General features: G+C 37.6%; 1 long non-coding RNA gene across 3 annotated transcripts in view; it reads left to right on the forward strand.

Moving 5' to 3' along the window:
• Nucleotides 1–25,765, forward strand: part of LOC128645988 (uncharacterized) — a 104,695-nt gene that overhangs the window by 16,345 nt on the left and 62,585 nt on the right. For all 3 annotated transcript variants that reach the window (XR_008400164.1, XR_008400162.1, XR_008400163.1), the window contains exons 3-7: nt 1,081–1,185; nt 4,190–4,271; nt 4,926–5,001; nt 12,664–12,784; nt 19,615–19,697. This is a non-coding gene — a long non-coding RNA (uncharacterized LOC128645988). The remainder of the gene's footprint in view (nt 1–1,080; nt 1,186–4,189; nt 4,272–4,925; nt 5,002–12,663; nt 12,785–19,614; nt 19,698–25,765) is intronic.

Here is a 25,765-nt window from a genome sequence, read left to right on the forward strand (position 1 = left end):
ATAATTTACTTTCTTCTGACCTGTTAAACCCAACATGATCACTGGCAGATGTTACAGTGAGCTCTCTGCACATGGTGGCAGCTGTTTTTATGGACATGTGGAGCAGTGCGCGCCTGCTCCCTGTGCCCATGGATACAGCTGTAAAGCTATGGTGGATTGTAAATTGTCTCTTGATGCCTATGAGCATGATTATTTTAAAATAAAATAATTTACCTCTAATATAGCATTTTGAATTTTCCCTTTTCCCCCTATTTTTCAAAGTAAAGTTTCTGACTTTATAGTCTATTAAATAAAAATAGCCTAATGCATTTCTCCTATTAAAGTACATGACCACTATATCTATATCTCTCCTTTTCAAAGTACTCTAAGGACCCTTGTCTTGTTTTCCTACATGACTGCTTCACACATGCTATATCCAAGTAACTCCTCTTTGGCAAAGATCTCTCTCTCCCATATGTTTGTTAGCGGTAGGTACAGTAAACGGTCTTCATAGCAGCGGTGTCTTTAGGAAGTGGAAGCAGCGGGCCCCTGCTGAAGCTACCCAAGGCTAGTTATATACTGTGGTACATTACAAGTTTGTCTCCTCAGCCTTAGGTCATGCTCCCCATCATATGTCCCATGCAAGCCCAGCCTAGAAAATGCACAATTAACATTCATGGTAAACTCTTGTTGTATTTATTATTGCTCTGTCACTGCCTATAATTACCAAATCTTTACTAACCTAATTCCTGATCCTTTTATACCATTCCACAGACACCTGGATTTCTTACTCTTCTTTCCCTTCTTATGCTCTTTATTTTATAATTGTTGCATTTATGAAATGATGATATGGAGTGACTGTTAGGCGGTAGTTTTGAAGCATTTGGTCATATAGCTAACCACTTAAACCCACTAAATAGATATGCTGTGCAGCCCAGAATATAGACCTTAAGACTTTATGTTCATATCTAAGGTTCATTCTTATAAGTGTTTTATCTCTGCATTTTCTACTTGAGTATTAACTATAGGCAATGCAAATTTACCACAATGTCCTGTTTCTTACGTTAAGTAGTATGTATTTTTTTTCCCCCGTATCTGTAGGTGATGCTAAAGTTATCAGATCTACAGCACCAGGTGACATACAGCCAACACTTAGTGTCTAGCTTATTGTCAAAAGAAATGTCTGTGCCTCCTTTGCTAAACCAGGTAAGAGTTAAATTGTTGTAAAATACATTAAATTCATAGTATTCAAGCTGTTTCCTGTATAACAGTAGATCATTTTTGTTGCAGATATATAGTATAATTAAATGGTGATAATAGTCAAACCATTACATGCTCTAATTTTGTTATTAGCAAATGGAATTTTAAGACTAGCGACCCTGCATTATTGTGTGTTTTAACCCGCAAAGGGGTAAACACAGAGTAGAAGTACTTCTTCGGACCAGCAAAGCAGTGCTGGTCCCAATTGGTGGCGCTAGTTAAACATCGGAGTTGTGTTACTGATTGTATCTGCTTGGTACTAAACACATAGCATTAGACAATGTCCTGCTCAAGACCCACAGAGCACTGCTAGTCCCAAGCAGAAAGCGCTGTTGATTGGGACCGGCACTGCTCTGGGGGTCCCAAGCAGTATTTCTACTGTGTGTGTTAACCCACACAGTGGTGCAGGATCACTAGTCTTAAATTTACATATTCTAACTAATGTAATTGTACCACTATGACCCTGTAATGTTGTCCACTTGTCCTTGCAGTGTCTTTTTGAGGCCTGACTGTACTTTTATCCTTAAAGGAATAGGGAAAGAATTTGATAGTCCTAGTGTATATCTATCTTGTCTCTTAAAGGGGCAATATAGCTTTTTTTTTTTTTTTTTTTAACTTAGATAAAACAAATGTTAAGCAAGATTGACGAGCATAGGCAGCTATTTATTAAAGGGACAGTCTACGATAGAATTATTGTTTTAAAAGACAGATAATCCCTCTATTACCCCCCCCCCCCCCCCCAGTTTTGCACAGCCAGCAGTTATATTAATCCTTTTTTTTTTTTTTTTTTTTTAACCTCTGATTACTTTGTATCTAAGAACCTTCTGACAGCCCCCTCATCACATGACTGTGACTATATCAAATCTATTGAGTTGCATTTAGTATTGTGCTTTGCTAACTCTTAAATAACTCCTTGTGCCTGAACACAGTGTTATCTATATGGCCCACAGTCTCTTGTTAAAAGCAATTTAAAACATGTGGTAAGAGGCAGCCCTCAAGGGCTTAGAAATTAGCATATGACCCTACCTAGGTTTAGTTTCAACCAAGAATAAGAAGAAAACAAAGCACATTTGATAATAAAAGTAAATTGGAAAGTTGAATAAAATTACAAGTCCTATCTGAATAATGAAAGTTTAATTTTGACTAGACTGTCCCTTTTAATGTAAATGTTTACTTGCTTGCACATGGGATCATAACAGCCAGTGGTAAAAAAAATTAAACTTAAAGGGACAGTACACTATAAAATTTTTATATTAATTTATTTTCAATGACTTGTTTATACCAGCTGCAGTAGATAAAATGTGAGAAATTGCATTTTCAGGTTTATTTGTGTATATGAAGTAGCTGGTTTTGTGCTTTTAAACCACAGCCTATTACAATGGGTTGAGTATCAGATCTCATTATGTTATCACGATGTGTACACACACTTGCTTCCTTATCTTATATTTCTCTGGAAAACTAAAGCTCAATACATAGAGGGAACAATGGAAAATAATAATTTTATTACTTTACTATCCTGCACCCCACTGTGAGTGTAATTTCTTCTGATGGCTGTGTTTACTTAGGCTATGCAATAGCTGAGACTCCAGTATCAAAACTTTCAGTATAGGTTGGGAAACCACAAGCTAAATAAGCTATTTCAAATGCCAAAATAGGGTTAAAGGAGTTAATTAGAAACAATTAAATGCATTCCAGCAGGTAAAAGGGATCATTGAGAACAATTTAAATTGGAGAACATTTTTAGGTGAACTGTCCTTATAAAATGTCACTCTATCTAATCCATTTAAACAAGTTTCCTATTTTATTTGTTATCAATTTTGCTTAGTATCCTTTTGTTAAAGGGACAGTCTACACCAGAATTGTCATTGTTTAAAAAGATAGATAATCCTTTTATTACCCATTCCCCAGTTTTGCATAACCAACACTGTTATATTAAATATACGTTTTACCTCTGATTACCTTGTATCTAAGCTTCTGCAGATTGCCCCCTTATTTCAGACTTTGTATTTTACGTGCACACTCCTGGGCTCCTTTCAGCCGACTTGGCTTTATTCTTCAATAAAGGATACCAAAAAGAATAAAGCAAATTTGGTAATAGAAATATAAATTGGAAAGTTGTTAAAAATTGTATACTGTAGCTGAATCGTGAATGTTTAATTTATAAGTCAAGCATCCTACAGTTATATTTTAAAACCATGTTTAAGTTTAAATATTACTGTATTTTCTTATGTGTTGTAATTTAATTTTGCTTGTGTCCCTATGTCACTTTTATTTAAAAAAAATAAAATGTATATATACATACCTACATACATACCTACATACCTACATACATACATACATACATACATACATATATACATACTTACCTACCTACCAACCATTGGGGAAACAGATGTGAAAGATAGAAAATACTTTCTTTCCATTACCTTTTAGACAGAGATATTGGGGGGGGGGGGGGTATAATCTGTACATGATTGATCATATTTGTGTTTATCATGCAGTGCGAGGAGCACACTTCACTACACCCTCTTCTCTGTATTTGTGTTTATCATGCAGTGTGAGAAGCACACTTCACTACACCCCCTTCTCTGTATTTGTGTTTATCATGCAGTGCGAGGAGCACACTTCACTACACCCTCTTCTCTGTATTTGTGTTTATCATGCAGTGTGAGAAGCACACTTCACTACACCCCCTTCTCTGTATTTGTGTTTATCATGCAGTGCGAGAAGCACACTTCACTACACCCCCTTCTCTGTATTTGTGTTTATCATGCAGTGCGAGAAGCACACTTCACTACACCCCCCTTCTCTGTATTTGTGTTTATCATGCAGTGCGAGGAGCACACTTCACTACACCCCCTTCTCTGTATTTGCCTTTTAGGGATAGCTACTTTTTATAGCTACTTCTGTATTGCTATGCAAGAACTGAAACTTTGTTTCCTCTCAACAGATGTAGCAATGTGAAGCGAGAGGCCATAATGTACAGAGGTCTTCACTTCAACTGCGTCTGCTGACATCCAGGCTGCAAGTTGGTAAGGACAGAGACTGGGGCTACTGTTGCCTTTCCCATATATTAGATTCCATTTTGTAACAAACTGCTTTATAAATTATAAAGCAGAAACCTAATGCTGCTGTTAAGCTAAGGTTTTATGATTTGATGTTTGATCATTTGCCATAACAAAGGCAGGAGGAGGTATACATTGTATTCTGTGTTTGACAACTGTGTTTATAGGCAGTGGGGACAGTGCGGCCGACTGCTCTCACCACCCGTGATCATGGAAAACTAGGCAGATTCCAATCTGTACCTCCAAATGCCTTTTTGGCATTTTATTTTTTTTTCTTGGTCTATTGTGAATGTATATCTGTCTCCTGTGCATCTCCCATTAACATTTGTTTAAGGTTATCCGGTCAACTCAATCTCACTGTCTGATCATGGGAAGCTAATCAGATTTCAGTTTGTTTGGTTATCTATTGTACAATATTTTTATAATTATGTATAATATCTATTATTATGTATATTTATTATGTATATCTATTATTATGTATATTTATTATGTATGATATGTATAATATGTTTAGCTTAAATATGGGAAAGGCAGCTTTAACTCTGTACTTTTTGTACACTGGGTGCATTTAGAGCACCAGGTTGTCTAGTTTCTTACACTAATTTTGTTTTCTGTATATAGATTTTGTTTTATTTACAGATGTTCAAGCACTGGACAAAATGTCTACATGAAACATTTCTCCGTTACATCAGCCCAGGTAAGCATGAGTGGTTGTGAAGATGTAATATTTACAACTTTCAATGCTTGCATTTTTGTTTCCCTGCATCTTAAAGGGATATAAAACCCAAATGTTTTTATTTCATGATTCAGATAGAGCATGCAACTTTCCAATTTACTCATTATCAAATTTTCGTTCTTCTCTTAATCTTTATTTGAAAAAGCAGGAATGGTAAGCTTAGGAGGCCGCCCATTTTTGGTTCAGAACCCTGGGTAGCGCTTGCTGATTTATTGGCTACATTTAGCCACCAATCGGCAAGCGCTACCCAGAACATTTGGGTTTCATATCCCTTTTATGTTCTGCTTACTTGGTTTAGGAAAATGGTTACCAGACTGAACACAGTCCCCCTTTTTGCTTAAACTTTTCATAAGAGCATAATGAGGTAGGCTCAAGAGCGGATGTCTTGAGCATTGTTGCAAACCCTTTTGCCTATGCAGTGCTTAAGTCAAAAAAAGAAAAAGCCTAAAAAGAAAAATATACCCTGTGAGCTTGTACACGTGCTCAGTAAGGGCTTGTTCCCCCAGAAAGTGTGAATATAAAAAGACTGTGCAAAATTTTGATGTCTTAAAACTGCATGTCATTTCTGAATCATTCAAAGTTTATTTTGACTTCAGTGTCCCTTTAATTCTGTATTAAGACAAACGGTTTCAGATCTGATGGAGTTGTACTTTTAAAGAGACAACCAAATGCTGAATCATTTGAAAGTGATGTAGCAAATCTGTAAAAGGCTGACGATAAAATATCACCTTAGTATCTCTGTAAAAAATGACCGTATGTGACCTGTGTCTTTGGTAGCATCATCCCATTATAGACCAAATGTAAGCATCTGTATGCTTGTCCCAGGACTAGCACAGGATCATGCGCCTTAGATGTCCCATTATTTCCGTTCTCCGCTAAAGAAAGTTTACTATGATTAATTTTTTGTTAAATCCCACAAGATAACAGTATAGTATGAACTTGGCACAGACTTATGAAATTCCTGACAGTGTAGGGGTTAATCATGTAGCTTGTAAGATTTAAGTGTGGCTGTAGTGTGTTTTTCTTTGTTTTTTTTTGTTTTGTCCTTTTGTGCAGTGTAGGATTCACACACGGCTCTCTTTTCTCGAGTGGGACATGCAGAATAGAGCAATCTCGCCACTGTCAGCTAGATTGCCGCAGAAAGCCCAGGACAGCGGCATCCTTTAGGGCTAATAAACTACTGCGCCTGTGCGGCACTGTTCGTTAAGGGGTTAAACGGAAAAAATGCATATTGCTGAATGAGTTGATACTAGTTGTAGGTGTTCACTGAAAACAACATATTCAAATGGATGCAGTTAAGGATAAGTGTACAACAGGTCTGTGTTGTTTTCTAGGGTTTGTAGGAATTCCCCATCCAGCTCCCTTTCTGCTACCGGTGCATCCTGGTTCAGCCCCTTTGTGATGTCATCACGTGCGTACGTGGTGACATCACCAGCACTCCTGTGAAGCCTGGGAGTGCTGACCATTAGGTCACTAATGGTCCCCGGCCTGCAGTGCATGGGATTACCAGAAAACAATTTTGATTGGCGATTCCCCACCTTTGTGCATTGAAGGGATTAAATTATAATATTTTTTTTATTTATTTTTTTTAAAGCCGTGGTAAGCTCTGGAGCACTATATGGCAGCAGTTTTACAAGAATGTTATCCATCTGCAAGAGCACTATATGGCAGCAGTTTTACAAGAATGTTATCCATCTGCAAGAGCACTATATGGCAGCAGTTTTACAAGAATGTTATCCATCTGCAAGAGCACTATATGGCAGCAGTTTTACAAGAATGTTATCCATTTGCAAGAGCAATATATGGCAGCACTATTTCCTGTTATGTAGTGCTCCAGACACCTACCTATGTATCTACTCAACAAAGAATACCATGAGTATGAAGTAAATTTGAGAGCAAGAAGAAATTGGGAAAAGAGAGATTGTGGGTTTAATATCCCTTTTTAAAGGAATAGGAAGTGGTAGTGTACATCTAAGTGCCTATGGCAAAATGATACTACCACTTACAATTCCTTTACAATGGATATTAAAGCCACAATCTCTCTTTTTCAATTTCTTTTTGCACACAAATTTGCTTCATTCTCATGGTATTCTTTGTGTAGATACATAGGTAGGTGTTATCTTTGTAGTATGAGTGAGCTATATAACATAGCATATGTATATTGCTGCTGCTTGCAATCTGTATACTTTTAATTGGGGGGGGGGGGTTGTTTTAGATTCTTAATCCAGATTAGCATTTAGTTCTAGGTAGCTTCTTATTTAAGGTACATTGAACCGAAATGGTTTCTTTCATGATTCAGATAGAGCATGGAATTTTAAGCAACTTTCTAATTTACTTCTATTATCAATTTTTCTTTGTTCTCTTGCTATCTTTATTTTAAAAGCAGAAATGTGATGCATAGGAGCCAGCCCATTTTAGGTTCAGCACCATGAATAGCTCTTGCTTATTGGAAGCTTACATTTATCCACCAATAAGCAAGCATAACCCCAGGTTCTCAACCAGAAATGGGCCGGCTCCTATGCATCACATTCCTGCTTTTTAAATAAAGATAGCAAGAGAACGAAGAAAATTTGATATTAGGAGTAAATTAGAAATTTGCTTAAAATTGCATTCTCTATCAGAATCACAAAAGGAAAAAAATTGGGTTTAGTGTCCCTTTTAACCCCTTAATGACAACTGACGTACCAGGTACGTCCTGCAAAAACTAGCAGTTGGTGACAATGGACGTACCTGGTACGTCAGTTGTCTAAGAGTGCTGGAAGCGATCGCAATCGCTTCCAGCAGCTCTCAGGGTATTGCAGTGATGCCTCGATATTGAGGCATCCTGCAATACCCTTTAAAAAGCATCCGATGCAGAGAGAGCCACTCTGTGGCCCTCTCTGCACCGGTAGCGATGGGGCCGTTCGTTGGTGGGTGGGAGCTTACAAGGGAGGAGGGTGGGCGGCCCATCGCTACCCGGCATCCGGTTCCTACAAGTGCATTGTGCACGCCGGATGCCAGGAGCGTGCGGAGGGGGGGCGTGCGTGTGCGCGCAGCAAACACTGCCACCAATGAGTTCTGTTAAGAGGGAGGGGGGGCAGCAAACTTTTAAAAAAAAAAAAAATAATAATAGGATCTGGTAGGGTTAGGGGGGTGGGGGTACTGGGGGGGGGCAGCTACACTACAGAAAAAATGAAAAAACAACTAAAAAAAAAAACACACACACTTTATTTTTTGGGGAAAACTGGGTACTGGCAGACAGCTGCCAGTACCCAAGATGGTGGCAAATAGGTAGGTGGGGAGGGTTAGAGAGGTGTTTGGGGGGGGATTAGGGAGGTTGGGGGTTAAGGCAGGGGTCCATCACAGCTGAATAATTAAAAAAAAAACAACAAAAAAAAAACACCTTTTATTTTAGTACTGGCAGACTTTCTGCCAGTACTTAAGATGGCGGGGACAATTGTGGGGTGGGGGAGGGAAGAGAGCTGTCTGGGAGGGATCAGGGGGTGGGATGTGTCAGGTGGGAGGCTAATCTCTACACTAAAGCTAAAATTAACCCTGCAAGCTCTCTACAAGCTACCTAATTAACCCCTTCACTGCTGGGCATAATACAAGTGTGGTGCGCAGCAGCATTTAGCGGCCTCCTAATTGCCAAAAAGCAACGCCAAAGCCATATATGTCTGCTATTTCTGAACAAAGGAGATCCCAGAGAAGCATTTACAACCATTTGTGCCATAATTGCACAAGCTGTTTGTAAATAATTTAAGTGAGAAACCTAAAATTGTGAAAAATGTCACTTTTTTTTATTTTTTATTTGCTCGCATTTGGCGGTGAAATGGTGGCATGAAATATACCAAAATGGGCCTAGATCAATACTTTGGGTTGTCTACTACACTAAATTAACCCTTCAAGGTCCCTACAAGATCCCTAATTAACCCCTTCACTGCTGGGCCTTCTAATTACCAAAAAGCAACACCAAAGCCATATATGTCTGCTATTTCTGAACAAAGGGGATCCCAGAGAAGCATTTACAACCATTTGTGCCATAATTGCACAAACTGTTTGTAAATAATTTCAGTGAGAAACCTAAAGTTTGTGACAAAATTTGTGAAAAAGTGAACATTTTTTTTTTATTTGCTCGCATTTGGCAGTGAAATGGTGGCATGAAATATACCAAAATGGGCATAAATCAATACTTTGGGTTGTCTTCTAAAAAAAAATATATACATGTCAAGGGATATTCAGGGATTCTGGACAGATATCAGTGCTCTAATGTAACTATCGCTAATTTTGAAAAAAAGTGGTTTGGAAATAGCAAAGTTCTATTTGTACTTATTGCCCTATAACTTGCAAAGAACATGTAACCAGTGGGTATTTCTAAACTCAGGACAAAATTTAGAAACTATTTAGCATGGGTGTTTTTTGGTGGTTGTAGATGTGTAACAGATTTTGGAGGTCAAAGTTAGAAAAAGTGTGTTTTTTTTCCTCATATTTTATATATTTTTTATATTAAATTATAAGATATGATGAAAAAAATGGTATCTTTAGAAAGTCCATTTAATGGCGAGAAAAACGGTATATAATATGTGTGGGTACAGTAAATGAGTAAGAGGAAAATTACAGCTAAACACTAACACTGCAGAAATGTAAAAATAGCCATTGTCATTAAGGGTAAGAAAACTGAAAAATGGTCCGGTCATTAAGGGGTTAATGTGTCGGCACCATGTAGTGGGTTAATACTCGCTAAGACATTATTTTCCGTCCTGTGCTGGCTGCGGTCTTCAGAACTGCACTTTTTATTTTAAACTTTTAGTGGTGCCAATTGATGAAGCTTCCATCTCTCGTATTCTTGCACCCTGTGTGACATAAGCAGCGCACATTCACAAATCCGTTATGTTAGATCCTGTTCCTTACACTTCACATTAAGTCATACAATAGAGAGTGGTATCTTTACAATTGTGCGTGTGGTGCCATTTACTCTATTTCTGTAAACTAAAGTTATTTTCTAATGTTTGGGCGCCTGAAAACAATGTATGTTATATGGGTACCTCACAAAAAAGCTTAACATTTGGGGAGCAAACCACAAAAAACTCAATCTATAGGCATTGATCAGCAGCAGTAGTTTTAGTTTTTCTCTCTGATACTAGAACTTTTAGTAATCTTGTTAATTTTTCAGGACAACCTATGTCTCTGTATCATGTTATGTCTATTAGCAAATTTATATTCTGTTATCCTATGTTAAGTAAAACAAAAGAAGTAGGCAGATAGGGTACAGGAGCATCCATGTGTCAGGAGAACCATATTGTAGGAGTTTTACAAAAATGCTTGTAACAATATTGTACATTGTGTGTAGTCTGCTGCCATCTAGTGCTCAAAAGCATTCTTGCAAAACTGCTGCCTTACAGTTCTCCAGACAAGTGCACACTTTCTACAGAAGTATCTCTTAAAGAATTGCATGAAAATAAAGTACATTTGCTAATAGAAGGAAGTTTTTGGGGTTTTTTTCCCCAACTTGCTGTTACACAAAAAATATAAATTGGGGATTGTTTAAGCCTAGCAATAAATCATTGTTAATGTATTAGATTACAAAATGTAAATATAGCCGAGCAATATTTAATTGCAGGAACATCTTTCAGTGCTCCTTACAAATAAGAGGAAGCCGAATTACATGTTGCAAAATTAGTATTTTGTCATTTAAAAGCCCTTATTGTCTAATAGCGTTGAAATCCTGACTGGCTTCATGTATAGCAGCCTTCATCATAAGATGATCATGTTGTTATTTATAAATATTACTTAAAGGGAATGTAAAGTTACAGCGTTTACCTAAAGTGAAACGATAGAAGTTAAATGAATGAGTTTCATTAAATCTTTAGGATATACTTCAGAGATATTTCACTATAAACGCTACACGGATAAGAGCTCAAGCTCCGGGCGCCATTCTCATCAATTGATTGACAGATGACTCATCTGCATTCAGTCCCTTTGCACAATTGTCACTGCCCGGGGGGAAAACGATTAGTTGATTGCAGATGAGTCATCTGTCTATCAATTGATGAAAATGGCGACCTGAGCTTGAGCTCTTATCCGTGTAGCGTTTATAGTGAAATATCTCTGAAGATAATAAGTATATCTTGAAGATTTCATGAATTAAACCCTCATTCATTTTTTTTTTTTTTTTTTTTTTTTTAACTTCTATCGTTTCACTTTAGGTAAATGCTTTAACTTTACATTTACTTTAAAGTGACACTAACGCCCCACCCAAAAAAAAATGCTTTCATGATTTAAAGCAGGCAACTTTCTAATTTAATCCCATTATCACTTTTTCTTCTCTTGCTATCTTTATTTAAAAAGCAGGAATGCTTAGCTTAGGAACCTGTCCATTTTTGGTTGAGAACCTGGGTTATGCTTGCTTATTGGCGACTTACCCATAAGCAAGCGCTATCCAGGGTTCTGAACTTAAAATGGGCCAGCTGGTAAGTTTACACTCCTGCTTTTTAAATAAAGATAGCAAGAGAACAAAGAAATGAATAGGAGTAAATTAGAAAGTTGCTTAAAATTGCTGCTCTATTTAATCCATGAAAGAAGAAAAAAAATGGGTTTAGTGTCCCTTTTTAAACTAAACAAATCGCACATTAATTGCTGAGTTTAACACCTGTTGATTAAATGATAATTTGCTTATTTTATCTGAATACTGGCTTTAGTTAGGTGGTCTGTAAAATGAGCTGGTGGTACCCACTAAATCTGCCCTGAGGAGAACACTTTCTAATGTACATTTGTGTTATTATTTTGTGATGTGTACCCATTCCTATTTATTTGTGTAAAGGGACCATGATTTGATGGGTACCTGGTTATTTATCAGGCTATTGTTCTTCCTCTTGATTGTGACGTTCACTTTAATCTCTTGCACTTCTACGTTTATTTAAAGTACATTTTGTTAATAGAAGTAAATTGCATAGTCTCTTAAAATTACTGCACCAGACAAGTTTGTCACTTTAATCTCCCTTCTGATTGTGAATATATTAACATATTATGTCCCTTGAAATGAACTAACTGTAGAAAAGGGAGTAGTGTATGAAGTAAAGCGCACTGTAGGTTATAGATTTTATGATACAGGGCTAAAACACTCACAGCAAATGTAGCCATCCTGGTGGGACGATGAAGTTGCTGAGTGGGGGCAGTGCAATACTATGGCAGAAAATGTTATAATACAAAGCACACACTAATTGCACATTAGCTATTTTAGCTTAATATTGGCTTACATTTTATCTGGGGTCAGTAAAATAGTAGACTGGTGCCCTAATCAAAAAGGTCTTGGGGAGAGCACTTTCACTTTATCCATAAAATTCTTTTAGGTTCTTTAATTCAAAATTTTACGTTTTGAGCTCCATTTTATAATTTATAACTTTGTTTATTCTAATACCCTCTGCTGAAATATAAAATTGTTTTTAAGGTGACACAACTTATGGAAGCGTATTTAGAAAATGCAAGCTAATTTTGCTATTGTGCAGATAAAATTAGAGGTGGTGAAAAATATAACGGTTGTTGGTTTCTAGTGGGACCAAGGTGGTTTTGAGAGGTATTTTCTAATTGCAGTAAAATATATATGGCACTACGAGAGCATTAAAGCTTTCTTTTTTTCTTCCTCAGCATATGTGACCGTGTATGGAGAGATGCTCACTTCACCTCTTGTTTACGCAGAAGAAAGGCTTCCACGCTGTCACTAGATGATTCTCACTCATTACAATGGCACCATGATGACGGTTTACAGGTAAGGGCAGACTGGAGCTACTGTTGCCTTTTCCTATATGGCATATGCTTTATTGTTATTAACTTGCAGTGACTGCTAGATTTTATTTCTTGTGACCTCCTGTTCAACCAGTTGTCAATAGACAACTGGAAAGACTTACATTTGTGTTTGCATCAGCAAACAGACTTTCAATTACAGCTATCAGGCATTTTCTTTGCCCGGTGCTCATGCATTTTATAGCTTGAGGGCTGACCCAGTTGTTAATGTTTACTTCATGTGCTATCTCTCTGAGCCTAAGGGATATAGGTAGGGAAATGTCTCTTCTCAACATGGTCAGAAGGTAAACATTTCATTCTGTGACTGCCAACTGTGTCTACTGGCTGTGGGAGCAGAGTGCGGCTGTTCCCACATTCTGTGGTCATGGGAAGTGGAAGCAGAGTGCAATCGGTTCTTTTGGCCATGCGTAGTTAGGGAAGTTGCTTTTGGCACATTATTCCCTTATGTGATGAGCTGATAGCATGTGCTGTGAATTCTTAGCAATAGGGTAGGTAGTGACTAAAAGGTAAATGGTCTCTCCTATTTGTCTCTCCATACCGTCAGTGGTTGAAAGATTTCTTTACCGGTGGGGTCTTCAGGATGTGACTGACCTTGATGGAACAGTTACAAGAAATCCTCTGAAAAGACGTCAATTTGTGTAATTGGGCATTTTCTTTGCCCGGTGCTTATGCTTTCATAAGTGTGAGGAATCAACAAGCGTTCATGCTCCTTGGTGGAGAGGGTGAATCAGCCAAGCTGCTCCGAAGCCTTGGCTTGTCTGAATTGCACTGTGTGCATTTTCCTTGTGAGTACCCTGTATATTGAATACATGTGAATCTCCAAGTATAAGAGAGACTGCATAATAAGGCATCTCTTCTACTTTTGTCTTTTAGGACATTGTATATTTCACCATTCGAAGAGAGCTGACTGCTCATATTATTGGATTGAGATCATCTGGTCAGATATTTCTCAACTGACTTTTTAATCAATTTTCCCCAATTGTGTGATCATTTGTTTGGCCTTTTTTGATTGTACTGTCATATTTTACAGTCTTACGTTCCATATATTTTGTTTCTGTGCGCACCTCTGATACGATATTGTGTACAATATTGTTTGTTTTTTATGGCTTGAGCGCTGACCCAGTTGTTAATGTTTACTTCATGTGCTATCTCTCTGAGCCTAAGGGAAATAGTTAGGGAAATGTCTTCTCAACATGGTCAGAAGGTAAACATTTCATTCTGTGACTGCCAACTGTGTCTACTGGCTGTGGGAGCAGAGTGCGGCTGTTCCCACATTCTGTGGTCATGGGAAGTGGAAGCAGAGTGTAATCGGTTCTTTTTGCCATGCGTAGTTAGGGAAGTTGCCTTTGGCACACTTTTTCCTTATGTTATGAGCTGATAGCATGTGTTGAATTCTTAGCAATTTGGGTACATAGTCATAATTTGTGTGTCCATACCTTCTGTGGTTCAAAGAGATTTCTTTACCGGTGGGATCTTCAGGATGTGGCAAAAATTCTTTCAATTACAGCAATCGGGCATTTTCCTTGCCCGTTGCTTATGCTTTCATAGGTGTGAGGAATCAACACGCGTTCATGCTCCTTGGTGGAGAGGGTGAATCAGCCAAGCTGCTCCGAAGCCTTGGCTTGTCTGAATTGCACTGTGCATTTTCCTTGTGAGTACCCTGTATATTGAATACATGTGAATCTCCAAGTATAAGAGACTGCATAATAAGGCATCTCTTCTACTTTTGTCTTTTAGGACATTTTATTTTTCACCATTCGAAGAGAGCCGACTGCTCATAATATTGGATTGAGATCATCTGGTCACAGATATTTCTCAACTGACTTTTTAATCAATTTTCCCCAATTGTGTGATCATTTGTTTTTGTTTTTTTGTTGCCTTTTTTGATTGTACTATCATTTTACAGTCTTACGTTCCATATATTTTGTGTGTGCAACTCTGATACGATATTGTGTACAATATTGTTTGTTTTTTATGGCTTGAGGGCTGACCCAGTTGTTAATGTTTACTTCATGTGCTATCTCTCTGAGCTTAAGGGAAATAGTTAGGGAAATGTCTTCTTAACATGGTCAGAAGGTAAACATTTCATTCTGTGACTGCCAACTGTGTCTACTGGCTGTGGGAGCAGAGTGCGGCTGTTCCCACATTCTGTGGTCATGGGAAGTGGGAGCAGAGTGCAATCGGTTCTTTTGGCCATGCGTAGTTAGGGAAGTTGCCTTTGGCACACTTTTTCCTTATGTAATGAGCTGATAGCATGTGTTGTGGATTCTTAGCAATTGGGTAGGTAGTGACCAAAAGGTAAATGGTCCCTCCTATTTGTCTCTCCATACCTTCAGTGGTTGAAAGATTTCTTTACCGGTGGGGTCTTCAGGATGTGACTGACCTTGATGGAACAGTTACAAGAAATCATCTGAAAAGATTTCAATTTGTGTAATTGGGCATTTTCTTTGTCCGGTGCTTTTGCTTTCATAGGTGTGAGGAATCAACAAGCGTTCATGCTCCTTGGTGGAGAGGGTGAATCAGCCAAGCTGCTCTGAAGCCTTGGCTTGTCTGAATTGCACTGTGTGCATTTTCCTTGTGAGTACCCTGTATATTGAATACATGTGAATCTCAAAGTATAAGAGAGACTGCATAATAAGGCATCTCTTCTACTTTTGTCTTTTAGGACCTTGTATTTTTCACCATTCGAAGAGAGCTGACTGCTCATAATATTGGATTGAGATTATCTGGTTACAGATATTTCTCAACTGACTTTTTAATCAATTTTCCCCAATTGTGTTTTTGTTTTGTTGCCTTTTTTGATTGTACTATCATATTTTACAGTTTGTCATATATTTTATTTGTGTGCGCACCTCTGATACGATATTGTGTACAATATTGTTTGTTTTTTTTATGGCTTGAGCGCTGACCCAGTTGTTAATGTTTACTTCATGTGCTATCTCTCTGAGCCTAAGGGATATAGGTAGGGAAATGTCTCTTCTTAACATGGTCCGAAGGTAAACATTTCATTCTGTGACTGCCAACTGTGTCTACTGGCTGTGGGAGCAGAGTGCGGCTGTTCCCACATTCTGTGGTCATGGGAAGTGGAAGCAGAGTGCAATCTGTTCTTTTTGCCATGCGTAGTTAGGGAAGTTACCTTTGGCACACTTTTTCCTTATGTTATGAGCTGATAGCATGTGTTGAATTCTTAGCAATTTGGGTACATAGTCATAATTTGTGTCTCCATACCTTCTGTGGTTCAAAGAGATTTCTTTACTGGTGGGATCTTCAGGATGTGGCAAACATTCTTTCAATAACAGCAATCGGGCATTTTCTTAGCCCGGTGCTTATGCTTTCATAGGTGTGAGGAATCAGCACGCTTTAATGCTCCTTGGTGGAGAGGGTGAATCAGCCAAGCTGCTCCGAAGCCTTGGCTTGTCTGAATTGCACTGTGTGCATTCTCCTTGTGAGTACCCTGTATATTGAATACACGTGAATCTCCAAGTATAAGAGACTGCATAATAAGGCATCTCTTCTACTTTTGTCTTTTAGGACATCGTTTGTATTTTTCACCATTCGAAGAGAGCTGACTGCTCATAATATTGGATTGAGATCATCTGGTCACAGATATTTCTCAACTGACTTTTTAATCAATTTTCCCCAATTGTGTGATCATTTGTTTTGCCTTTTTTGATTGTACTGTCATATTTTACAGTCTTACGTTCCATATATTTGTGTGCGCACCTCTGATACGATATTGTGTACAATATCGTTTGTTTTTTATGGCTTGAGCGCTGACCCAGTTGTTAATGTTTACTTCATGTGCTATCTCTCTGAGCCTAAGGGATATAGGTAGGGAAATGTCTTCTTAACATGGTCAGAAGGTAAACATTTCATTCTGTGACTGCCAACTGTGTCTACTGGCTGTGGGAGCAGAGTGCGGCTGTTCCCACATTCTGTGATCATGGGAAGTGGAAGCAGAGTGCAATCGGTTCTTTTGGCCATGCATAGTTAGGGAAGTTGCCTTTGGCACACTTTTCCCTTATGTAATGAGCTGATAGCATGTGCTGTGAATTCTTAGCAATTGGGTAGGTAGTGACTAAAAGGTAAATGGTCCCTCCATTTGTCTCTCCATACCTTCAGTGGTTGAAAGATTTCTTTACCAGTGGGGTCTTCAGGATGTGACTGACCTTGATGGAACAGTTACAAGAAATCATCTGAAAAGATTTCAATGTGTGTAATTGGGCATTTTCTTTGCCCGGTGCTTATGCTTTCATAGGTGTGAGGAATCAACAAGCGTTCATGCTCCTTGGTGAAGAAAGTGAATCAGCCGAGTGGCTCCGAAGCCTTGGCTTGTCGCACTGTGTGCGTTCTCCTTGTGAGTACCCTGTATATTGAATACATGTGAATCTCCAAGTATAAGAGATAATAAGGCATCTCTTCTACTTTTGTCTTTTAGGACATCGTTTGTATTTTTTACCATTCGAAGAGAGCTGACTGCTCATAATATTGGATTGAGATCATCTGGTCACAGATATTTCTCAACTGACTTTTTAATCAATTTTCCCCAATTGTGTGATCATTTGTTTTGCCTTTTTTGATTGTACTGTCATATTTTACAGTCTTACGTTCCATATATTTGTGTGCGCACCTCTGATACGATATTGTGTACAATATTGTTTGTTTTTTATGGCTTGAGCGCTGACCCAGTTGTTAATGTTTACTTCATGTGCTATCTCTCTGAGCTTAAGGGAAATAGTTAGGGAAATGTCTTCTTAACATGGTCAGAAGGTAAACATTTCATTCTGTGACTGCCAACTGTGTCTACTGGCTGTGGGAGCAGAGTGCGGCTGTTCCCACATTCTGTGGTCATGGGAAGTGGAAGCAGAGTGCAATCTGTTCTTTTTGCCATGCGTAGTTAGGGAAGTTGCCTTTGGCACACTTTTTCCTTATGTTATGAGCTGATAGCATGTGTTGAATTCTTAGCAATTTGGGTACATAGTCATAATTTGTGTCTCCATACCTTCTGTGGTTCAAAGAGATTTCTTTACTGGTGGGATCTTCAGGATGTGGCAAAAATTCTTTCAATTACAGCAATCGGGCATTTTCTTTGCCCGGTGCTTATGCTTTCATAGGTGTGAGGAATCAACAAGCGTTCATGCTCCTTGGTGGAGAGGGTGAATCAGCCAAGCTGCTCTGAAGCCTTGGCTTGTCTGAATTGCACTGTGTGCATTTTCCTTGTGAGTACCCTGTATATTGAATACATGTGAATCTCAAAGTATAAGAGAGACTGCATAATAAGGCATCTCTTCTACTTTTGTCTTTTAGGACATTGAATATTTCACCATTCGAAGAGAGCTGACTGCTCATAATATTGGATTGAGATTATCTGGTTACAGATATTTCTCAACTGACTCTTTAATCAATTTTCCCCAATTGTGTGATTATTTTTTTTTTTTTTTTTTGATTGTACTATCATATTTTACAGTCTTACGTTCCATATATTTTATTTGTGCGCACCTCTGATACGATATTGTGTACAATATTGTTAGTTTGGTGTTTGTTTTATATGGCTTGAGCGCTTACCCAGTTGTTAATGTTTACTTCATGTGCTATCTCTCTGAGCCTAAGGGATATAGGTAGGGAAATGTCTTCTTAACATGGTCAGAAGGTAAACATTTCATTCTGTGACTGCCAACTGTGTCTACTGGCTGTGGGAGCAGAGTGCGGCTGTTCCCACATTCTGTGGTCATGGGAAGTGGAAGCAGAGTGCAATTGGTTCTTTTGGCCATGCATAGTTAGGGAAGTTGCCTTTGGCACCCTTTTCCCTTATGTAATGAGCTGATCGCATGTGCTGTGGATTCTTAGCAATAGGGTAGGTAGTGTCCAAAAGGTAAATGGTCCCTCCTATTTGTCTCTCCATACTGTCAGTGGTTCAAAGAAGAACGGTGGGGTCTTCAGGATGTGACCGACCTTGATGGTTACAAGAAATCATCTGAAAAGACTTTAATTTGTGTAATTGGGCATTTTCTTTGCCCGGTGCTTTATGCTTTCATAGGTGTGAGGAATCAACGCGGGTTCATGCTCCTTGGTGGAGAGGGTGAATCAGCCGAGCGGCTCCGAAGCCTTGGCTTGTCTGAATTGCACTGTGTGCGTTCTTGTGAGTACCCTGTATATTGAATACATGTGAATCTCCAAGTATAAGAGACTGCATAATAAGGCATCTCTTCTACTTTTGTCTTTTAGGACATTTCATGTATATTTCACCATTCGAAGAGAGCTGACTGCTCATAATATTGGATGGAGATCATCTGGTCACAGATATTTCTCAACTGACTTTTTAATCAATTTTCCCCAATTGTGTGATCATTTGTTTTGCCTTTTTTGATTGTACTATCATATTTTACAGTCTGTTTCATATATTTTATTTGTGTGCGCTCCTCTGATACGATATTGTGTACAATATTGTTTTTGTTTTTTTAGGGAAGTTGCCTTTGGCACAATTTTCCCTTATGTGATGAGCTGATAGCATGTGTTGTGAATTCTTAGCAGTTGGGTAGGTAGTCCCCAAAAGATAAATGGTTTCCATACCATCACTTTTCACTTCATTCTTGTTTTTCAATTCAAATAGAATTCTTCACCGTTTAGATTTTCATGCAACACAGACGGAGGACATTTCTCAAATCAAATTGTTATGGTTTTTTTTATGCTAATATGGGAAAGGCAACAGCTCTGTACATTTTGTATACTTGATGCACCTAAAGCATCAAGTTGTCTGGTTTCTTACGCTAAGTGTGTGTTTTGTTTTTTCCACAGATTACAGAGAACCTACCGCCTTTCTGCAGCTATTGAATAATTGGAACACAACTTGTGACTTTAGCCCAGTGACATTAAGCTAGGTAAGAATGAACGGTTTTGCGTTTGGTAGTATATTGACATTCAGGAATGTTTAATAGCATATTTGCTCACTTGCTTTGTAATCGGACTGATCACAGCAGTGACTTATTTAATATGCAGCGTATTGTTTAAGCACTGGACTGGAAGTGCAGATTTTTGTCTGTTTTAGAAGGAAAAATAAAATGTGTTGTCCTAATGAAATAAAAATATACATTCCTATTTTTATAATCCCTTTTTAAAAAGAGGACCCTATAAAAGTTTATTTGTCTAGAACAGTGGTTCTTAAAATTTTGCAGACTGTGGTACAATTGGCAGTGCAAATAAAATGGGTATTTTCAAATTATATTACAATATATTTAACCAATCAAGTTAATCCAAACAGCCCATGGTACTTACTGTGTTGCTGCTCGTGACTCAAAGTGTAAATATAAAAAGACTGCACATTTTAATGGTAGTAAATTGGAAAGTTGTTAAAAATTGCATGTTCTATCTGAATCATAAAGGTTTAATTTTGACTTGTCCCTTTTTTGAGCTAGCCAAAGCACAAATTGCACAATTTTAATATAAATTGATTTTATTATAAATTATATAAAGAGGAAAGCGGTGTTACAACATTTGAACAAACTTAAAATAGATATAGGTATGTTACAAGAAACGCACCTTGACGAGTTAGAAAGTCAGAAGCTTAAATGGGGGTGGGTTGGCGAAGTAATATATGCCCCAGGTACGCACAAGAAAAAAAGTGTGGCCATACTGTTTAAGAAAAATTTGCAATATCTAATTTTTAGAAAAGAAGTAGACTCACAGGGTAGATTTATTATTCTAGAAATGGAGTTAGGGGGAAAAAAAATAACATTGTGCAATATATATGGCCCAAATGAGAAGAAAAGGTGTTTTTGGAAAACAATCCAAGACAAATTGATGGGGGCAGACAGAAATGTTATTTTAGGTGGGGATCTGAATATGGTAGCATCTGGACTATTAGATAGGAAACAACATGCGGGTAGGCAGCAATTGGGGAATAGAGACACTAGAACATTTAAAAAGTTTTGTTATAACTTGGAACTCTTAGATATATGGAGGAATACTTTCCCAGGCAGTAAGGAATATACTTGTTTGTCTAAGGCATACAAATCTCTGTTGCGCATTGATATGTTTCTGATCAGTAAGAATCTGTTTACCCTGGTTCAAAAGACAACAATTACCATCTCTGATCATGCACCAGTCCTGCTCTTTCTGATAATTAACGCCAGTAACTTACCAAATAGGCTCTTTTTTCCAAATTACCTATATACAAATTTGAAATTTCAGAATTTTCTGTCTAGTTTATGGGAAGAATATTATGCCAAGAATAAAGAATCAGTTGAAAATATAGAGATACTATGGCAGGCATTTAAGGCAGTTGCTCGGGGAGAAATAATAGCCTTCTTGGTTAAAACAAAGAAGGTAAATAATAACTATTGGTTGCAACTCACAAATCAGGTCATCAACAAATACCAAATATATATATATATATATATATATATATATATATATATATATATATATATATACAGAATAATAGTGAGAACTGGAAACGGTATTTGGATGGATGGTGCATGGCGAGAGAAACACAAGCAGAAATTAGGCGGAATAGTAAGTTCATGTCCTATGGTAACAAGACAGGGAAATTCCTAGCTAAAATTTTCAGAAGTCAAGTAAAAATATAACTTCCATTAAAGTAAAAGATAAAGTCCTTACTCAGCCATTAGAGATTATTAAGGAATTTCAACATTACTTTCAAAACCTGTATGGGGAGAAAGAAGTTGAATACCGGAATAAGGAGCAGTTTTGGTAAAGAATTAAGATCCCTCAAGTTAAGGAGGAGGACTTAGAAATGTTAAATACTCCAATAACCAAGGAGGAAATTAGTAAGGCCATCAACAAACTAAAACTTAACAAAGCTTCCGGCCCGGATGATATCCCGGGGGAATTATATAAGATTATTGGGGACAAGATTACACCAACGCTTAGAGATATATACAACTCTTTTTTTCTTATTGTGGGGAAAGTTCCAATGAAATATTTTAATGAATCCAGGATTATCCTGATACCAAAACAGGGGAAAGATTTAAAATGTATGGAGTCCTATAGGACAATTTCTTTGTTGAATGTGGACTATAAGTTACTAATGCATATTTTAGCCAACAGATTACAGATAGCTATTGCCCCACTGGTCCATTCAGATCAAACTGGATTTATGAAAGGTAGGACATTTAGTGAAGAATATTAGGAAATTAGAACTGGCAATAAATTATTGTGATATAGCTAATAATGGGGGGGTCTTTTTTGGCTAGAGATGCTGCTATTATATCTATAGACACACATAGGGCTTTCGACTCCCTGATCTGGGACCACATGTTTACTACCATAGGAAAGTTTGGAATCAAAGGTACTTTTGTGAATATTACTTTTTTATATAATACGCCCCAAGCTGCACTAGTCATCAATTTTACTGTTTCGGATAAGTTCATCTTACAGCGGGGGACAAGGCAGGGGTGTCCTATTTCACCCCTGCTTTTCAATCTATCCTTGGAACCCTTAGCCATATACCTTAGAGAATATCTAGAAGGAATCGTCATTGGTCAATTCAGAATTCAACAAGCAATTTATGCTGCTGATCTTCTTATTTTTACGCAGAATTTGGAGAATAATCTTTCCTTAATTGTAGAGGTTTTAAATAGATTCCGGACCTTTACGGGTTTTGGAATAAATAAGACTAAATCAGAAATACTCTGGTTAATTAAAAATAAGGACTCGCCTACGACACCATTTATGGAAGCAAGGGAACATATTGCGTATCTGGGTCTGAAATTTGCGCGGGATCCAAGGAAATGGTATAGTTTAAATTTTCTTCCACTTATTGTATCCCTTAAAGAAGATATAGAAAAATGTATGAATCTACCCTTATCTCTATCCGGTAGAATCCAGCTAATTAAAATGATCTCATTACCTAAATTCTTGTATACATTTCAGGCTATGCCACTCCTCCTATTAAAAAGACTGATAATTAATAAATACATCAGGCAATTTATTTGGAAGAATAATCGATCCAGGATAGCCATGAAACGTATGTTTGCTGGGAAGAAGGATATCGGACTGGCTATCCCGGAAGCCTATAATTTAGCTGCTAATATGAAATATGTAGTAGACTGGTTTTTAGAGTCAGATCATTTCTCACTTTATGACATAGAGGAAGGGTTAGCTGCACCACTCTCTTTAAAAGCCCTCGTTCACATGCCCTTTTGCAAAATCCCCAAAATTATTAAAGAACTAATAATCATTGAACAACCTATAAGAGCTTGGCGTAAGTTCTGCATAAGAACTGGCTCCAATTTTCGGGTCTCTCCATACCTAACTATTAGGGGGAATCCAGAATTCTCGGAGGGATATGATTCCTTAAGATTTGTGAGTTGGACTAATGCAGGGGTTAAATACATGATCCAGCTAATTAATACAGCGGAGAGTAGGGTTAAAACCTTTAATGAATGTAAAATTAGAATTTGGCATTACCAATTCCCAATTCTTTGCATTTTTGCAGCTTAGGCATTATGCTGTACAGATCTTGAGGATACCGAACCTAGAATGGAACAATCAAGCTTTAAAGCACAGCCTATCGTTATTTAGTATAGGGAAACTTTCCATTTCACCTATGTATGAGGCCTTATTAGCTAGTTATGAATTTAGTAATATCAGATACCTTACTTTAAAATGGAGGGACTGCCCGACCATCTCAATGGAGACAGAACTTCTGACAGGTTCGGTTAAGAGAGTTGGGGAAGCAATGAGAGGGGAATACTATAGAGAACAACAAATTAAGATTTTATATCAAGTGTATGGTACTCCAAAGTCTCTTGCATCCTGGGTAAGAGGAGGAGATAGGTTGTCTTGTATTAGATGTAAACACGAGTGGGCTGATATGTACCGTATGTTCTGGTCTTGCCCAGTGATTCAGAGATTTTGGGGTAAAATCTCGTTTTGGTTAACAAAAATCGTACAGTCCCATATTCATATTACATGTCAGAATGTGTTCTTCCTAATAACGAAGTGGGGCAGAATCCCCTATTTCTAAACAGTCATTCTCTTAGGAAATTTAATCCTGAAGGACTGGCAATCTCATAAGGAGCCTACATTTTCTGAATCTAAAAAGGGTGTACAGTATCAACTGTTTTTGGAACAGATTAAAGTCCAAATGGAAGTGAATATAGAGGAATTTTAAGACTAGCGACCCTGCATTATTGTGTTTTAACCCGCAAAGGAGGAAACGCAGAAGTACTACTTCAGACCAGCAAAGCAGTGCTGGTCCCAATTGGTAGAGCTAGTTACAATCAGTAGCACAACTCAGATGTTTATCTGCTTGGGACTAAACACACAGCATTAGAGCATGTCATTTTTAACACCAACAATAATGTCCTGCTCAAGACCCACAGAGCACTGCTAGTCCCAAGCAGAAAGCGCTGCTGATTGGGACCGGCACTGCTCTGGGGGTCCCAAGCAGTATTTCTGTGTGTGTTAACCCACACAGTGGTGCAGGATCACTAGTCTTAAATGACATATTCTAACTAATGTAATTGTACCACTATAATGACCCTGTAATGTTGTCCACTTGTCCTTGCAGTGTCTTTTTGAGGCCTGACTACTTTTTAACTTTGATAGACTTTTTATCCTTAAAGGAATAGGGAAAGAATTTGATAGTCCTAGTGTATATCTATCTTGTCTCTTAAAAGGGGCATTAAATAGTATGTTGTGGGGCAATATAGCTTTTTTTTTTCTGAGATAAAACAGTGTTTTAGCTTCTTAAAGGGACAGTCAACCATAGAATTGTTATTGTTTTAAAAGATAGATAATCCCTTTATTACCCATTCCCCAGTTTGAATAACCAACACAGTTACATTAATGTACTTTTTACCTTTGTGATTACCTTGTATCTAGGAACCTTCTTCCAGCCCCCTGATCACATGACTGTGACTGTTTATTATCTATTGTCTTGCATTTAGCATTATATTGTGCTAGATCTTAAATAACCCCCTGTGCCATGAACACATTGTTATCTATATAGCCCACGTGTACTTTCTGTCTCTTTGTGTTGAAAAGAGATTTAAAAAGCATGTGATAAGAGGCAGCCCTCAAAGGCTTAGAAATTAGCATATGAGCCTACCTATGTTTAGTTTAAAGTAAGAATACCAAGAGAAAAAAGCAAATTTGATGATAAAAGTGAATTGGAAAGTCGAATAAAATTAAAAGTCCTATCTGAATAATGAAAGTTTAATTTTATACTTGACTATCCCTTTAAGCAAGATTGACGAGCATAGGCAGCTATTTATTAAAGGGACAGTCTACGATAGAATTATTGTTTTAAAAGACAGATAATCCCTTTATTACCCCCCCCCCCCCCCCAGTTTTGCACAGCCAGCAGTTATATTAATCCTTTTTTTTTACCTCTGATTACTTTGTATCTAAGAACCTTCTGACAGCCCCCTGATCACATGACTGTGACTATATCAAATCTATTGAGTTGCATTTAGTATTGTGCTTTGCTAACTCTTAAATAACTCCTTGTGCCTGAACACAGTGTTATCTATATGGCCCACAGTCTCTTGTTGTTAAAAGCAATTTAAAAAATGTGGTAAGAGGCAGCCCTCAAGGGCTTAGAAATTAGCATATGACCCTACCTAGGTTTAGTTTCAACCAAGAATAAGAAGAAAACAAAGCAAATTTGATAATAAAAGTAAATGGGAAAGTTGAATTTAATTACAAGTCCTATCTGAATAATGAAGGTTTAATTTTGACTAAACTGTCCCTTTTAATGTAAATGTTTACTTGCTTGCACATGGGATCATAACAACCAGTGGTAAAAAAAAATTAAACTTAAAGGGACAGTACACTGTAAAATAGTTTTTATATTAATTTATTTTCAATGACTTGTTTATACCAGCTGCAGTAGATAAAATGTGAGAAATTGCATTTTCAGGTTTATTTGTGTATATGAAGTAGCTGGTTTTGTGCTTTTAAACCACAGCCTATTACAATG

Source organism: Bombina bombina, chromosome 1 (genome assembly GCF_027579735.1).
Source record: "Bombina bombina isolate aBomBom1 chromosome 1, aBomBom1.pri, whole genome shotgun sequence".
NCBI lineage: Eukaryota > Metazoa > Chordata > Amphibia > Anura > Bombinatoridae > Bombina > Bombina bombina.